This window comes from Phasianus colchicus, chromosome 15 (assembly GCF_987193195.1).
Source record: "Phasianus colchicus chromosome 15, bPhaCol1.hap1.1, whole genome shotgun sequence".
In the NCBI taxonomy this organism is placed as follows: domain Eukaryota; kingdom Metazoa; phylum Chordata; class Aves; order Galliformes; family Phasianidae; genus Phasianus; species Phasianus colchicus.
This window is the reverse complement of record NC_143450.1, coordinates 4,661,041-4,677,763: the sequence shown is the minus strand read 5'-3', so window position 1 is coordinate 4,677,763 and position 16,723 is coordinate 4,661,041. Positions and strand designations below refer to the sequence as shown.

At 36.3% G+C, this 16,723-nt stretch overlaps 1 protein-coding gene across 1 annotated transcript in view; it reads right to left on the bottom strand.

The window, feature by feature from the left end:
* Positions 1-16,562, bottom strand: part of SLIT3 (slit guidance ligand 3) — a 538,052-nt gene extending 521,490 nt beyond the window's left edge. The window contains exons 1-2 of the mRNA XM_031598017.2: positions 16,469-16,562; positions 12,294-12,440 (exon numbers count right to left, since the gene is read on the bottom strand). The gene's annotated coding sequence lies outside the window, so the exon portion shown is untranslated. The remainder of the gene's footprint in view (positions 1-12,293; positions 12,441-16,468) is intronic.
* Positions 16,563-16,723: the final 161 nt, after the last annotated feature.

Sequence of the window (16,723 nt, the reverse complement as noted above, 5' to 3'; positions counted from 1 at the left end):
TACTAAAAAATATTTCATTATTTATTGGTTAATACCACAGAGAGCAAACCGTTTGATATGCTTCTATTAAGGTTAATTTCACTACCACTCTTCCTACAATTCTTCCATTTATCACAGACGTTTTCATTACTTCAGAAAACAAATTCAACTTGAAACACTGGATTTTCCATTGCAACATACAAGTACACAAGCAATACAAAAAAGACATACTTGATTAAAAGATGCCTTTCCTGTATATTACAGAAAATTCAAACTGTATATGAGTCTCAAATACTGTGGGTACACTTTAACCATTCAATAGTGGGTTCAAATAGTTAGATTTAAGAAATACAACTCTGTGCAAATATTTGCATTTTTTAGCTAACTGTTTTGGTGAGTGGCCAATTTGGTGAGCAAATATAATCAAAAATGGTTAATGCCTAAACATGAAATACTTCAAAATGATTCTCTTAGAAAAAGCTGTGTCAAATCTCCCCAAATTAATAAGAAGCAACTTTAGTGAGCTGCCTAAAAATCTGTATTCATTATCCAATCTATTTTGTAATTAAGAATAGGTTCAACCACAATCTTTTTCATATAGGATCACACTGCATAAGTAGTTAATGCTGGTATAGGCATTGATACAGGCATGTAACCTGAACGTTATAAATCCTTCAGTGGCTTAGACAAGACAGATAGTAAATTGCTACGTGCTGTGATGATCACATGATTTACATACACTACTGGACAGACACTCAGATAGCAATTCTTATTGTTAGAAACCTTAACAGTAAACATACAGAATTTGACAGCTTTAGATTTGGGCAAGAGTGCAGTTCGCACTTTATGCCGCTAGGTGGCAAACATGAGCCCTTCCTAGTAAATCTGCGTCTCCTGCCTCTGATGAAATTTTCGGAAAAATTTCCCACAAATGTGAGATTCTCCTAGAATTCACAAGAAGTTCATACAAGGACAGGAAAATTTTCCTCCCATAATTGATCCTTAAACTGATCTCTCTCTAAATGGAGTCTTAGATCTAGATATTTACAGCAAGATAGATTTAAAAGATGTATTTAAAATAGATTTTAAATAGATTTAAAATACACATTTAGTAATCAGGTCTTCTAGGGCAAAGTGAATTAAACTGATCAGTTAATATTGTATTTAAATATGATTTAGAGTTAAGTCAATTCAATTACTTTAGGACCAAATTCTTGCTTGTTTGCTCCTGTCCTACCAAAACAAAGTTCCTTTATATCCCAGGATATAACCAGGTTCTATTGCAAAGTTACACTCTGCTTACTAGAACTGATTCTTTATAGCCCAGCAACGAATGATTAGTTAGACAGCATTCCAGAAAATCCATCAACTTGACAAGGTAAATAGTTAAAGAGTAACAAGTAGAGCTTTTGCCTGCATATAATTTGAAGCAGAAATTGTTTAAACTATTTCCTGACTGAATTTGGCACATAGCTTATGCCCCAACACCCAAAGGCATGTTTTCACCTGTTAGTGCAGTAAATGGAAAAATATAAATGATACAAACCTCATTGTGACAATAGATCGTCACTGAAAAAAAGTGAATATAATATTTCAAATTTTAGTCAGCCAAAGAAGTCAAAAGAGTCTTCAGTGCAAATATGGGTTTGCAAAACATAACTTCTTAAAGGTGCCATCTAGTTTAATTTTCACTCAAAACAGGTTACAGTCCATATTCTCTACGAAAGATCTATGAATCAGTGGAATTATCTCATCTACAACTATTTGACAATAGCAATGAAGCATGTTACTAAAGGCAACATTTTCCAGATGAAACAGTCCACTACTTAGGCATAAAAAGTGCTTTTTAATTCCTTTTACAGAAAAGACTGCTGTGAGAAAAGACAACAAAAATGGCACCATCTGCTAATAAGCCAATTAAAGAATTTCAAAGCAACAGCTAAAAAACCTAGCTGTTAGTGATTTATTTTTCAATTACACCACACAGAGGTCCACATTCTTTGTAATTATGTTCTACTTTGGAAATTACAATTCATGGAACCAAGGAGAAATCACATCATGGAGGTAACAAAAAAAAAATGAGGTTTTCCCATTTTATTTCCCATATCTGAAATGGTTTTACTTTCTTCTCACAAATTCCCTAATGATATATAACAGTAAAACAACTCTCGGAACACCGTGAGCAGAATATTCTCAGGAATGATGTAGGATATGCCATCTCTTTCCTCTTCATATTTATGGTCAATATTATTATTAGATGTGCAAATATGATGACAACTTGTCCACTGTGACTGACTGCTCTTGTATTTAGGAAGCAATTGCTGCTCAGCATTCAAGCTTATTTCAATAGAGATAGGAATTTGGCTAACCTTATTTAGATAGGTCAGGAACTTATCATTGACAAAACTCACTGGCTCTTGCTGAAGAAGCCAAATTCAAGATAACTAAAAAGAACAGTCTTCCCCTTACTGGAGAGACACAAATGAAATGACCCTCTTAAGTTCTCATAACACATACATGGATGACCATAAAGGATTCAAGGAATATCCTAAAGCATTAAGGCATGCTTCATCCAATACCACTGTAACACTGTTATATGAATAGATAGGGTGAGCCAATTAATATGGCCACACTTGACATGGAACATAACGTTCCATGTAAAAATGCCCAGGAATAAAAAGCAACCTATCTTGATAAGAAATGTCTGAATTCTTTTAGCGCTTATTCTGCCTTCCAGTAGTCCTGTGCATCTTTCCAAATCACATAACTTCATTGAAAATAGTTAAAAATATAGCATGGATATTTTTACTTCATTTCCTGAAATCAAAAGATCAGGTTCTGCTGTTCAGTGAATATGTTATGCTTTACTGCTAAAGGAGGGCATACAGATAGAGAGGAAAAGTGACTATCTCATCAGTTTTACCACTCCTCTCCTACCATTTAATTAACTTCTTTAACAACTGATTCTTTTTAACATTATTCATAAAGATTTAACAAAAGGTCTCACTTGGCAGACAGCTGCCATTTTATAACAAAGAAAAAAAAAGAATATGAAGAAAGCTTTCTGAACATTTTAATTTGATTTTTATTCATCTCATTTGCTGAGAAAATGAAATGGTACTATCTGTATATTCAGTATATGATAAGCAAATGACATCACATATCACATATTAACTGATATCACTTTCAGATTTAGACTTCTACTTTCCACTTAGTAATCAGAGTGAGTAGAGAGCAATACAGCACACAAATATGTGACAAAGATATTTCATCTGGAGGTAAAGAATTAAAAACAAAAAGGAAAAAGAAATAGCGGCTCAATACTACTGGTCATAAAATGGTGTCTTTTGTCTTCTTAAAATAATTGCCTTGCTTGCACTTTTAGTATTGATAGATGTTTTTAAATCAGATATTTGGGAAAGTCTGATCAAAAAATAACGTTCTTCAGGAGTTTTAATTTAATATTAGTTGTTAGAACAATACCACTTTCTATAGAATAGACAGTGAATTACAGACTGACTGAGAACAGCTGGGCAGCTGATGACTACTGCCTTGTTCACTAGGAAGTATTTCACTTTCTATTGTGGAAATTATTGCGCGAATGCTCATCATCAGACCAACTCATGCTTTACATAGTTTAAACACATTATTTCCCAGGTTGTTATTGAAGTTACATCACGCCACATTCTGATCATTCTAAGTACTGTCCCAAATGTCTACAGTCTAAAGTAGATCTCAGTTATTTCAAATAGCTTTATCTTCCAAACTGTGCAAAAAAAAATTCTGTAACTGAAAAAAAACCCAAAACCCCAACAGTATAGCATATTGTGAATGGTAATTTAAGTACAAATTCTCCTCTTGCTCATTCTCAACTATTAACTAATTGTTAATAATCTAAATGCCTTTTACAATAATGCTATATTAAATAATTTTGAGATAAATGTCCTCAATGGACCTACTCCCAAGGGAAAAAAGTTTCTAATAAAGCTAGTCTATCCACCACTAATGGCTGCTTTCCACATTGTACTTATTCAATTTCCTTCACTCACCTGCAGTTCCGGAAACAAGATGTCTAAATGCAAAGAGAAAGGAGCACGCAGCTCTGAGAGCTAATATGAGTTCCAGGGTCTAGGTTAGTAAAGATCAGAAAACAACAAATTGCCTAGCAAACAAGATATGTCAGGATCTGTTATGAGTATACTGAATGCTTGATCTTCAGGACTTTTGAGGAGAGGCAGGTGCTCAACATATAACCACTTAACACTGCATATTTGAAGATGCCAGCCAAAAATATTCAACCCAATGTGCTCAAATCCATTTTACCTCATAATCTGCTGGAAGGAGTACAAATTACATAATCTTCTGCCAGTTTTACACCTAAAAATTAAACACATTTGATTCTATTCCCCTGAAGGAAAAGTAAGAGTAAAGCAGTTATCATTACAAAGGTATAATAACAAGACAGTGTAAACACTCTGAAATAAAATAAAACCTGTGGTAAGCAACTGAGTCAGTGGATGATTCCTCCTACTCCTCCCATCACATTTGAAGTTTGCCTAAAGAAAAGCCTTAATTGGAGCTTGCGTTCTAGAAGTGACTGCCAAAACACTATGTGCTAGAAGGGTGTGGGTTTTTTGGGATTTTTTGTTTTTAATAATTTAAAAGCCCTTTCTGCGAACGACCTGAGATTGAGCAATCTGTTAAATTTAAGGTAGGACTTAAGTGACACTTCAGAGTTCACTTCTGAGTTACGCAGTTAACAGTATTCTTTTATTTGGTAGGGCATTGCACTTGGCTTTGGGCATTGATGGAACAGGACATAAGTGGGAACAATACATCAAACCTCCACTTGATCAGTTTCACACAAGGTTGACTGAACCTCAGAGATTAGTATTTTAGGATTGAGCAAACCTCTGAAGAAATGTGTTAGAGCTCAGCTTCATAGGAGATGCATACTAAAGACTCATCTTGAGGTCTGGAAGTACTAATGATTCAAATCTTAAAAGATTTTTATTATATTGCTTTTTAGTTCAGAAAACAGTAATACTTGATATCACTGAACAAACCTCAAAGCAACAAGTGCATTATTTCACTAGGAAGAAAGCTTTGCTATGAAAGTGTTTCTGAAATGATAAAAATGTAGTAGTTATTTAATACAGGGTGCGTTTTCCCCCTCTTATACTCCTCTTTACTGCACTCTTGCAATTCAAAAAAGCAGACCACATTAGTCTGAGAAGATCAAACTTTGGAATAAGTCAGTTGCAAATAAATTTGTCAGACTACCCACCTAAACAGTGAAAAGTATATGCATCTATATATCTGCTTTATGGCTGAAGTTTCCTTTAGATTCAGAGTTACAGGTTCTGTATTAATAATTACTTTTGAATAATAAGAAAGTTCTGGATAGAAGATCTGCTAGGGTCAAATACTGATAATGTGCAAAGACTTGTTAGAATGGATAATGACAAGAGAGTGTTTGAGATTTTAAAAAGGATAGTTTACCAATAGGAATGTAGATTTTGCTGAGAGCAAAAGGGTTGACAACATGCTGAAAGTAATGACAGAAAGAGGAAATTGGACACCTTGGAGGAAATTACACACAGCACGACAAAAGGTGCAGCCAGCCCAATATATGGCGCAACTATGAGTTGCATAGCGAAGCTACTAAATAAATGTACCTTTATGCCAAGTAAACAGTCATATACTTCAAAAGTCACTTTAGGGGTAATCATACTTGTTGAAAAACTTAAAGCAGAAATCTACCAGCTTTCAAGTAAAGTAAAGACTTCAAGACAATGTAATATTAAAAGAACAAGTGTATTCACCTGGGAAGGAATAACAGTATGCACCAGTAGAGGTTAGGGGATGGCCTGCTGGGAACGAGCTCTGAAGAGAAGAACTTGGGGGTCCTGGTGGTTAACAGCAGCATGAGCCAGCAGTGTGCCCTTGTGGCCAAGATAGCTAATGCTATACTAGGGTACATCAAGAGGAGAGCAGCCAGCAGAGCAAGGGAGGTGATTCACTCCCTCTACTCTGCCCTGATAAGGCTATATCTGGAATATGGTGTCCAGTTCTAGGCTCTCCAGTTCAGAAAAGACAGATCTTCGAGAGTCCAGCGGAGGGTCACAAGGATGACTGGGGGCCTGAAACATATCCTGTAGGAGGAAAAGCTGAGAGAACTGTGACTCTTCAGTATGGAGAAGAGGCTGAGAGGGGATCTCACCATTGTTTATAAATATCCAAAGTACAGGAGCCACGTTGATGGAGCAGATTGTTTTTGGTGGCATGCAGAAAAAGAACAAGGGGCAGAAACTGGAGCATAGGAACTTACATACTAACAAAAGAAGAACTTCTTTATTGTGCAAGTGACAGAGCACTGGAACAGGATGCCCGGAGAGTTTGTGGAGTCTCCTTCCCTGGAGATATTCAGAACCTGCCTGGACACTTTCCTGTGCAATCTGCTGTAGGCAATCTGCTTTACCAGGATGGTTGGAGTCAATGATCTCCACTGGTCCCTTCCAGCCCTACAATTGTGATTCTATAACATAACATTTTAAAGGAGAATATTGCTGAGTTTTTTATCCTAGATATTGAAAGTAAACTCATGTAGTGTTCTTCATTTCCCATTTTGACAGTATTTGCAGCAGTTATTTCCAATTCTAACCATAAACATGGAGCAAAAGGATTATTTTAAAACAACCTGCGTTCAAAAGTTTGGATCAAGCAAGCATTCTATACCAGATACCTAATACCCTTCTACTTCCAGAATAGAAGGAAAAATCTCACTAGATAATGTGTTACATTGGTCAGACTGAAAGAAAAGTTTAAGAAAGATCAGTGGTACCATTCTAGACTACAGTAAAACTGTTTGGCTGAAGCCATCAAAATCTGACATGGAACTTAGTTTTAATATAAGTGGCTTACTTAGAGAACATTCTGCTAATGAATAAGTTTTCAAATATTCTGTAAGGACATGAATACAGTTGGGTTTGGGTTTTTTTGTTTGTTTTTTTACTCCACAGATTCCTGCCTTTACTGGAAAAAGTTAAGAGCTTACCTTTCCAGAACTCTGAACCATATGTAGTTCTATACAGCTGAAGTTCAATTCAATTTGATTTAAAGGCTCTGGTCTATGGAGAAATTTACTCATATAAAAGACTGGTTCTACTCTGGTTAACTTAGACTCTCTTCCACATCTGTTTGCTCTTTGAATGAGTGAGCATATTGGAATGGCAAAACCTAACTGTAAACAAATCTCTTCAACAGATAAGACGCAGTTCAATTTCATAAAAGCTCCAACCTCACAGCAGGAAATAATTTTCTGCTACACTACACTGATCATTACATTACTCAGCTCACACAAAGTACTTGCATATAACGGCTGAGGGAAGTTATTCTGCACATCTTGGATTAACAGAGAATACAGACCTTGTATGGAAGAGCTTTGATCTTCTGTTGTTGAAGCCTGTATTCACTAAAAATGTTTTTAGAATATAAAAATCAAAGGAAAGTTTTCCAATAAGTTAATATGGAATTATTTAATATGTACCACGTGGACTGCATTCTTCTGAATTCCCACAAGTCTTTTAATTAAGTCTAACTGATAAAGCAGTGAAGGTACAACTTAAAAAGGCATTAGCCAGAAAGACTTAATCTTTGCAATTAGTCATTTAATCAGAAAAAAAGGAGTCATTACAATTACCTAGAAAATGACACTATATTATGCTTATCACTTCAGGCCAGATTAGTGTTAATGTAACTAATTTCACCTAAGCTATAGAAACATTTTTAGTAGTACTGTTGCAGCAGCAGGCAGGCAGAGAAAGGGGAAAAAATGACAAAACCTTTCAGTTGCATCACTGACTTATGCTGGATTAAATTGGTCACAGAATCACAGCATGAGCATTTGTATTTCCCACACCTTATCTATTGACTACAGACAACTACAGCCACAGCGGGCAGACCAGTAAAAAGAGAAAGATTGTAAGGAATCATCAACACACAAGAAATAGAGGTTCATGAATTTTATTGTTCATGCAAATCACATGGCTTTGTATCTGCAGTTGTTGGCATCTAAAAGGATCCAAAAAAGAAAAAAGAAAATAATCAAAAAACAACTCTATGGACAGATGGAACATGTTGGCTGCTGATCAGAGAGCATGAATACAATCCAAATTGCTTTTATTACACATTTATTCCTATGTATATATGTATGTATGTATATATACACACACATACACTCAAAGTGGAGGCTAAAAGATAGTTACACTAATGAAGCTAAGGAGTGTTTAAAGAAAGTACACGAGATTAACGGAGATAACTGTAATTGATGGAACAGAATTAAATGGGTTCAAGACATGGTACCAGTTCTACTAATTCACATTGTCAAAGAATCATAGGATCACAAAGGTTGGACAAAACTGCCAAAATCATCCAGTCCAATCATCCACCCACTACCGATATTCTCCCACTAAACCATGTCACTCAGTACAACATCTAAACAATTCTTGGACACCTCTAGGGATGGTGACTCCACTACCTCCCTGGGCAGCCCATTCCAGCACCTGACCACTCTTCTGGAGAAGTCGTATTTCCTAATGTCCAACCTGAGTCTCCCCTTCGAGATGGCAACTTGAGGCCATTTCTTCTCATCCCATTGCTAGTTACATGGGAGAAGAGGCCAAGCATCATCTCACCACAGCCTCCCTTCAGGTAGCTGTGGAGAGCTATAAAGTCTCCCCTGAGCCTTCTCTTCTCCAGAAGAAATAATGCCAGCTCCCTCAGCCGCTCCTCATAAGACTTGTGCTCCAGATCCCTCATCAGCCTCACTGCCCTTCTCTGGACATGCTCCAGGTGCCCTCTCTCTTTCTCGTAGTGAGGGAACCAAACCTGAACCCAAAGGTGCAGGCTCACCAGAGATGAGTATAGGGAAATGGTCACCTCCCTGCTTCTGCTGGCTGTTATTTCTGTTACAAGCCAGGATGCCATTGGCCTTCTTGGCCGCCTTGACACACTGCTGGCTCATGTTTAGCTGAGTACTGAACATTCCCAGGCCCATTTTTTCCATAGTTTTTCAGCGACTACCTTAAGCTGCGGGTTGTTGTGGCAGGACCTGGCACTTAGTCACTTAGTTAAACTTCATCCCACTAGCCTCAGTCATATTTTCATAGCTGAGAACAAATAGTATCTTCTGCTTGAAGTTCAACATATGCCAAACCTTGCTGAAATCTGAGGAAAACATATCTGTTTCAGCATCTAGCACAAACAACATACTCTGTAGAAAAATAATGGCACATCTGATCCATCCTACATAATTACTTCTGTTTCTACTGCACTTGAACTGCAGTAAGACTTCATATCGCAATTCCTTAGCAAATAAGATACATTTCTAACTTACTGGGAAAAGATTTAACTTCATTTCTATCTACAGACTGTCTATGCAGGATTTTATTAAGAGAAACTTTTGTTCTACAAAACTGAGCAGCACAATAGCACACGGACAGAATACAGTATTTCCACTGTTTGGCCTTGAATAATTGAACAAAATAAAATTAAACGTAAAGGCAAAACACAAACTTGACATAAAACTAGTTAACTTAAATAGTCCCAAACATGTGACCAATAATAAGGTTTTAAAAGACACTAAAAATTTTAAGTAGATAGGCTGAGTGCAAACCTCATTATGAACTGAATATATGGAAAAATATTAATGATAAAATACAAATATCAATGATAAAATATAACTAAGTTTTCAGCAGACAGTGAAAAAGAGTGGTAATCACATTCTATTTGTAGATTACTCATATAAAAAATGGAGGCAGGTAAGCTCCAGTTTAGGAGTCTGGCTTGCAATAGGAATATGTCCCACTATTGGTTATACAGGCTCTAGTGTCCTAATGAAGTATTATGTATTGAGCACATCAGGTCAGAAAATACAAACAGTTCTTCAGTCTTTTAACTGAGACGCCTTGCCTGTAACCATTATAACCATACTGTCTTTTCACTCCCTTTGTTCTTAAAGTCATGCTTATGACAGGAGTCAAACTCTAATTGCTTACTTTATCATAGTATAAAAAATAAAAAATTGAGCTTTGCACTTGGAGAAAGACAGTGACATCCAGTGGTACATTACTTAATCAGTGGCATGCTTTTAAATAGCTGCTTTTGGAAATATTTGTTAACTCCTATTAAATATTATCACTAAAACCAAATCTAGATCCCAGCTGCTGAAGCCAGTGCACACAATTTAAAACAGGTCCTGATACATTATATGGTTATTTGCATACCACAGGAAAAAGAGAAACAAATCAACAGATTTATTGAAATCTTGGTATTGCTATTCTTCAATACTGTCATTGTGCAAAACAAATAAAACAGCTAACAAAAAGTATAGAGCATATGACTACAAAGTCTTAACAGAAGTTATCCGTATTCCTTTGCTATGATCAAGAAGAAATGCCTATTTAATGAAACCTACATAACAGTATTTGATAACTCCTGCTTTAAATTTCATGTGTACATATTATATGAAAAAATATATGAATTGTTTAGCTACACAAAAAATCCTACCCTGATAAAGAACAAGGATAACTCATGCGAATCACTACATTAAGTGAATCAAAACAGAAAAAAAGCCAACTGATCTGAGTTATGTTTTTAGCTTCCCTGTCACTGGTGTCTGCCAGAGGTCACAGTGCTCTTTAACACCCTCATCCATGCCATCAGCAGTAGGATCAAGTGCACCCTCAGCAATTCTGCAGGCTGTGTGGTGTGGTTGACACACTCAAGGGTCAAGATGCCATCCAGAGAGACCCAGACAGACTGAGCAGTGGGACAGGGTGAATTTCATGAGGTTCTACAAAGCCAAGTGCAAGGTCTTGCACCTTGGTCAAGGCAAACTCTGCTATCAGTTCAAGCTGGGGGGATGTAAAGATAGAGCACAGCCCTGCTGAAAAGGACTTGGGGGTACCAGTGGGTGGTAAGCTGGACATAAGCCAGCAATGTGCCCCCACAACCCACAGAGTCAACTGTATCCTGGGCTGCATCTAACACAGCATGGACAGTGGGCAGGAAGGGGATCTGTTCCTTCGGCTCTGAGCTGAGACACCTCACCTGGAATACTGCATCCAGACGTGGAGTGCTCAACACAGAAGAGATGTAGACCTGTTGGAGTGCATCCAGAAGACAGGCTGAAAGCTGCGGCTGTGCAGTGGGGAAAAGAGAAAGTCCTGGGGAAACCTGACGGCAGACTGTCAGTATCTAAAGGGACTATAAGAAGGAAGGGGACAGACTCTTTAGTGGAGTCTGCTGTGACAGGACAAGGGGAAATGGTTTCAGGATAAAAGAGGGGAGATTTTGATTGGATATAAAGAAGAAGTTTTTACAATAAGAATAGTGAGGCACTGGCATAATTTGCCCAGAGAGGAGGTGGATGTTCCACACGTGGATACACTCAAGATCAGGCTGCACGGGGTTCTGAGCACCTGATGTAATGTAGGTGTCCCTATTCATTGCAGGAAAGTTGAACCAGATGACCTTTAATGGGTTTTCCAACTGAAATGATTCTATTATTACTGAAAACATTTCAAGACAAATTACTCTTTTGCATCACACTGAATTTCATCACACACAACTTCAACTACATATATACACATACACACATACATACTATTGATACTTCAGCATTATATTGTAATTTTTATATAAAGATATGGTCTTTCTGAAGAAGTATATTTGAACCTAAAAAACAAGATAAAATACGAATTTGCTTAAACTGGAATAGGATACCTAGACTAATTTTGGCTGAAGAAACACTATAACCAAAGCAAACGCACTGCTTCAGGTTACACTATATGATAACTTTTCTACTTCTGACAACCTTTCAAGTCATTTATCAATATAATTTGGGTAAAAACATTTATCGTATTGTTAAAGACACTAAAATTACAAACAAAAAGCAGAAAAAATGGTTACAGTTCACCTTTATTGATGCCCTTCATGAGATTTCGCACTAAAAACTTAAGCAGTTCTTATATACTGAGATACAGCACAAATATTAACGCTGATATACGATTCAATTATTTTTAGAACTTAAGAATTAAAACTAGGCTTGAAGCTGTGGATTTGCAATTAAAACTATCAATTATCATAATTATGTAGCAAATAAAAATGGAAACCAGAAATATCAAAGCATATTATCAGGTTATGGTATATAGGTATGCAAAGAACATATTCAGCTGGTCAGACCAAACAATTCCAAAGAAGAAATCCAACACTCACCATATCAGAGAACAAAGAAAGAAATTTTTACTAACCTTTTCCAGAAGTTTTAGATAATGCATTGACTGCTTGATGGCTAGATTTCTGCAGGTCAAATAATCTGTGGCTTCCCAGTCATAGAATGAAGTTATTTGTTTGTTGTCATTGATGATACAGTTGTAAATTGGAAAGCAGGCAGGCAGCTGAAAAAAAGAAAATCCGCTACTGCATGAAGTACCTAAAATCTCCTTGAATCTAGAAGCGTTTCTAGATTTTGCCTTTTAGCTGGGAGGTATCACATACTGTTAGTCTGATGAACTTTCAAAAATAGTTTTTGTCCAATTCCTATAGTTTCATGTCACACTATACACCCCTAAACTCAGAGTAAACCTGTTTAACCTCAAAAAATATAAAAATTTATCCATACACTTCACCACAAACTGGCTAACTATTTAAACTATTTAATTGCTTACTTTTCAAAAATGGAAAAAAAATGGAAGGTACAGGGATTAGCATTGATGATCAAGCATTTACATTGGGAAGAAAAAAAAAAAAAAAAAAGGTGTTTTATAGTAGGCCTGAAATGGGGTTCAGGTGAGAGCTAAATTGGCTTTGATTGTGAGAAAGCTAATGACTTCCAGCTTGGAGTGCTGATTATACTACTTGAAATGCACAGTAACAGTACTATAATTCCGTTCAGAACATCGATAGCCTATTCTGATAATCTATTCTTAAATCTTATATATTTTTTCAAAACGAAGCTCCATTAAACAAAACTGTTTTAACATGTAAAAGTTATTATCTGAGCTTTGTTTATCACGGAAGAGGTTCGTAGAGCAGTAATTACCGAGCGCAGTCCCTGCAAGAATTACACGCGGTAAGGCAGGTAGCCACGAGGTGGTGCTGGTGGCTCACGGCTCCTGGGCAATGAGCGACAGCCCTATGGGGAGTTCTGAAGAAGTTAGAAAAGCAACGCGGTTAGGAGAACGCTGTGCTACGGTAACTATCGCAGCGGTACGAATAGTTGAAAGGACACGGCTGCATTAAGACAGTACTGTTGTAGACAAGTATGTTCATTAAAGCACGAGTTACAAAAGGTAGCAGTTTCAAAAAGGTTATGGGGTATTGGTAACATTAATGACAATATTTGTATATTCTTATGTCACAAAATGTAAATTTTGATATTTATTTGATACTATTACTGAGCTGCTTCCCTGTTAAATGTGGAGTAGAACTGAAGTACTACATTAATTATAATTATATAATTATAAAATATCAGTACAACGATTTAAACAAAAGCTAATGTGTGTAAAAATAATTTTAAAAAGATTCAGGACTAGTCTTCAATTACATGTTCAACATAATAGATATTTAAATTGATATTAAAGTACGTGTGATTTCTCTTGGTGCAGCTCAAAACAAAAGACATGAAATTAAAGCCGCACTACACTGTTTCATTAAGTAGTGATTTAATAAGGATTTTGATACAGTCGTTATGAGAGTGACTGAAATTTTCGCTACCAGCTATAAATTTTGAGCTACCAGCTGGCAATTTTGTCATTCGCTATTTTGTAATTGTCGTTTTAATTGTAGATGTTTGGAAGGCTTAAAAGAAAAATGCAATTTGACCTGAAGTTTTAAAGTAAGAATGAAAAGTAGAAAAAGGCAACATGGCATGCAAGATGCTAGTCTACTTATAGTGGGACTTTCACGACAGCTCAGTTCTGAACTTCTTCACCTATCTCCATTGGAGTCTGTACACCTCCATAACTGGACCCCTACCTATCACATGTATCTAGGGATTTCATTCTGAGTCTCCTAGACCACTGAATAAATAGTATATAATGTGACAAATTTAAATAAAAGTAATGGAAAATACCAGCTTTTATACAGGAGTAACTTGTATTTAAAATAGACTCTCTAGATAGATTACCTATTTAGGTTCCCCAAGTAATCATGCAAAGCCTCTGAAGGCTAGTTAACATGAAATTAGCAAGGAAACTGCAAAAGGTGTCTTTGTTTAGCTAACATGTCTGAAACAGTGAGGTCAGCCACTAATAGCTTAGAGTGGATTAGAAACAGCATGTTACTGGCCCTCAATCTGTTGCTGTAATTACTGAACTACGTGATTTCTTTGCAACAGAATAGAAGCATCACTGTACTTGGAATTCAGAGTAATAATCCAGAGACTGTAAATTCTATATACTTTAATGTGAAAATATCTCATCTTAAAAAGAAAAAAAAAAAAGAAAAGCAGAACACTTTAATAATAGTTATCAACTTAATAATAAATAGTTAACAACTTAAAAAGGGATTAAAATCCCTCTTTTAGATGTTGCAACAGCAAGCAACATGTCTTCAGATTGTACACAATTTAGGGTTCTGAAATGAGGAGTCAATATATGTCAATAAACAAAAAAGCAATCCTCACGCTTAGGTTGCTTAACCCCGCACGTGTTTACCCAAAATGAATTAAGCAGCTACTAATCAGATTCTCAGTAGGCTGCATTTACTCACTTGCTTTCTATAGCATTCAGGATCTTGAGGATAGAAGCAAAACAATTGTCAGCTCACATTATACTGCTCACATTCACTACACAATTAGTAGGTAAAGATTAAGGCATATTTAACCTGATTTGTTTTTATAAAGGCATATTTAACCTGATTTGTTTTTATAAAGGCATAAAGCCTCCTCTTAAGAATAAACAGTTTTTGTAATTACTTCATTACTTAACACAGAATACTTACCTGCTTCCATAGATAAGACTTAGAAGATATGTATTTACATTTTATACATTCAATAGTGTACAGTTTAAATTCATAGCAAAGTGGGACAAAAGTATTTGTCTCTATCAAACTATATGCACTACAAAAGGTAAACTCTCTGACCTTGTCTTTCTATGCTCTTCTACAAGCACTTATAAGTAAAATCTAGCTTCCTACAAGCTAAGTACTCCCACATTTCAAGGAATCTTTGTATGCAGCCAAGCTCTAAATACTGTTATTATGCAGCTATTAGATCTTTTATAATGCTGGTGAAAAATCTTACAGTATTATGACAAAAATTTTTGTGCCATTTGACAAATTCGTGTAACAAAAAACTTATTAGCAACTAACTGGTGCAAGTGTTTTGTATTTATAACTAATAGATGTGATTTGTTAAAAAAAATCAAACAGTATTAGTTGGCACCAATTCAATATGGAAAAGAGAAGTTCTGATAATAATTGAATGTTTGAAATGATTTTTTTTCATCTAGGCTCCGTGTCTGTTTTAAATATCAGCTGCTAAACATGGCTGTGGGACTGAAATGAGGGAGAAGCAGCATCTGTTTCAACTGTTTGGTAATTTAGCACTTAATATTGGATAATTGATTTGATGGAGTAACCATATTAATATGTAGCATTTACAATGCATTCTACATTTTTCAAAGCTGTACTCAAATAACTGCCAGGAGAACTATATGGAGTTGTTAATTCAGTCACTGTTATCCTTGTTTTAAAACAAGGGGGGTGAGCTGTAGGTATTTGGAGCGGCTAATCACACAACCAGTGCAGCAGAATCAGGATTAGAACAGAGGAATCTCTTGCTTCCTGACCCTGCTCTAATCAACTTGGCATTCTTGCCTGTCTAGACCATTCTGTATTTAACTATTAATCCTATTTCTATTGACAGAAGCTAGACCCACGTGCTTTGATTAAACAGTAAAAGTATATATAGTAATATATGGTTCTGACTGTTTCATTTTTATTGCCATCTTCTGGAGAGTTCTGTACCATATGCTTATCTTCCAAGCCCCAGTTATCATAAGACATCTATTTTTGTCTCAGTTCCTGCAAATAAGATTGTTACCCATGCACCTACTTACAGCCTGTTGCTTGAATTTAGCTTTGTGTTACGTGAGGCGTAGATCCCTAAAGGCAGAATTTGCTTCAGTGTGTTCCTATGTGGTGGCTTTTCTTGTGTATGTTATGTTAGATATGAGAACAAATCTTCCATACACACTGATGTCGTTAGAGAGGGTGCAAACATATATAAATTTATCATTTTACCACTGCTTTAAAGATAAACATTCCTCAGGCTTCCTTTTAGAGCAAAGGAAATGGCTCTGATGCCCTATTTTACTATTGCTGCTTGGACTCAACCAACAGAAATGCACAATGAAACAGTCCAGCTGATGAATTTTGCTCTTCTGTGGACGTTATTCACACTTATGAATTCTGGGCAACCTACCATTATGAAATTCCTGCCTGGCATCTCTGTGGAGCAAAGGAAGATGAGCAGATCCCAATACATGGTAGGGAGAAAGGAGCAAGCAGGAGCAAGTGTAGTTAATGCCTGTGCTGTAAGCTCTGCCATTTGCTGCTCAGACTTCAGAGGAATTTTGAGGATAAGTTCCACAGAGGGGAAAGCAGAGTTTGGTTAATTAGAAGGCTGTAACATTTCCTCGGGGACAGCAGTCCCTGCTGAAAAACGGGATCTTCTTAA